This window comes from Calidris pugnax, unplaced genomic scaffold, assembly GCF_001431845.1.
Source record: "Calidris pugnax isolate Ruff unplaced genomic scaffold, ASM143184v1 scaffold27, whole genome shotgun sequence".
Taxonomy (NCBI): Eukaryota; Metazoa; Chordata; class Aves; order Charadriiformes; family Scolopacidae; genus Calidris; species Calidris pugnax.
In genome coordinates this window covers 15557784-15559763 of record NW_015090893.1, presented here as the reverse complement: position 1 = coordinate 15559763, position 1980 = coordinate 15557784, and positions in this window count along the sequence as shown.

Below are 1980 nucleotides of genomic sequence, written 5' to 3'. Positions count from 1 at the left end.
CCACACACCCCCGGGGGGGCGGTGACCCCGGCGGGGCTGACGTTCTGGCAGAGAGAGGGGTATCGATCCGGCCCCTGAAAAAACGCTGATTGCAAACACCGGGAGCACAGAGAGCAGAAAGGAAAGGAGAAAGTTCCCCCCCCGCCCCTCCCCGGGTCTAACAGCCGATAAGGGGGCAAGGGGGGTGTCACTGCACTGCCCACCCCACACCACAGCTCTGCCCGGGGTCCCGGGTTGGGGCTATGGATGTAGGATGGTTCATAGGTCCGGACCAGCCAGGTGAAGTCAACGGGTTGGCTGACTCTAAACCAAAGCCCAGAACCTCTGCCAAAAAGTTAGGGATCTTTGGATCTTCAAAAAAGGGATTTTGGGATCTTTGGATCTTCAAAAAAGGGATTTTTGGATCTTTGCAGCCCGCGGAGGCTGCAGGAGGCCATCTGCCCCGCTCCCCCTGTGCTGGACAGGACACGTGGGGGGTGAAGAGCCACCAGTGTGGGTGGCAGCACCCAGTTTTCATGCCTAGAGCTAGACCCACAGGTGGTCTCAGGTTTAAGGTCCAGGAGGAGAAGGGTCATTTTATAATGTTTTTGAGTAAAGTCATCATGTGCTGACCAAGGACGTGATGCTCTTTTCAGTCCTGATCCACAAGTGAGAAATTTCATGTAGTCTCTAAAGCGTTTGGGGACACTGGTTTGCATGGAGACTTGCAGATGTGGAAGCAGCACAAACTACCTGTCATCTCCCCAAACACCCCGAAAACTGCCAGCGTGGTTTGCTACAAGAGCACAAAACCACATTCTGGCCACGGCACAGGGGTTGCTCCATCCTCTCAGAGAAGGGGGAAACCAAGCCGTGCTCTGTCCTGCCGTGGGGGCTCCTGGCAATGAATGGCATGGGAAGGTGGGCAGGACACACTTTGGGAATGGGCCAGTTTCTCCAGACAGCCGTGGGGAGTGAGGCTGGATGGGATTGTAAAGATCAATAAAGAGCAAGGTCCTCTTTATCTGACTCATCCCTGACGGGTACCTCTGTAAACTGCTCTTAAAAGAGCAACGGATGGGGGTTCACAGTCCCCATCAGCAGTTGGCTCCAGCGCGTTGTTATCCAAGCCAGGAGAAAGCATTTCCTCATTATCTGACCTGAATCTCACCGTTGGAGGCTAAATATTTGCATGAACTTACAAGAGTGTGAAGGAGGTTGTTCATGGACAGGAAATATAAATCCACCACTTCCTCATCAAGCTTGGATGCCTTTGAGATATAAAGTTGATGGAGTCCAGGAGAGTATCTGGGAGAAGATGCCTAAGTGTTTCTGCCCAGCTTTTCCTGTTGTTAGAGACTGGGCATTGCTCTGGCCCAGTATGGCTGTTCCTATGGAAATCTCTCCTCCTCCCCTATAAACCCATCGCTTCCTGTCCCATCACTAAAGCTTCTTCAATGGTTTGTGTAATACTTTGCTTTCATCCCCAGGAGCTGCCAGCGTGGTTGTGGGCCACCCCCTGGACACCATCAAGGTAAAACACTTTGAACCATGTTTTGTTCTCATGTCACCACCCAAAACCCCACCGACGGGGAGGTGGCTTCTCTCGAGATGACGCTTCAAAAGACCTTCACTTTCCTCACTACCCCACGGGGGAATTTAGCCTGGCTAGAAATGTTCTAGTAGACTTTAGCCTTTGTTCTTCTCCGATGCTCGTTGTGAATGAGAAACTAAAAGAAGTGGCTGATACGTGCGAGTTCCTCCGGTGAGGATTAACGCTGAAAATTAAACCTGGCCTTACTTAATGGGGTGGTTTACCCAACAGCTCTGCCCATGTTCTGTTGAACTTCGCCACAGAGAAGTATTCAAAAGGGCAACACAGGAACTGTATTTGTTTTGCTGCAGGCACATTTTTACATGTTTTCCTAGTGTTGGCAACGCTGGGAGGGCAGAGTGCTGGAGCTGTTAGCCCAGGGCTATGAGATGCAATATTTACATAAT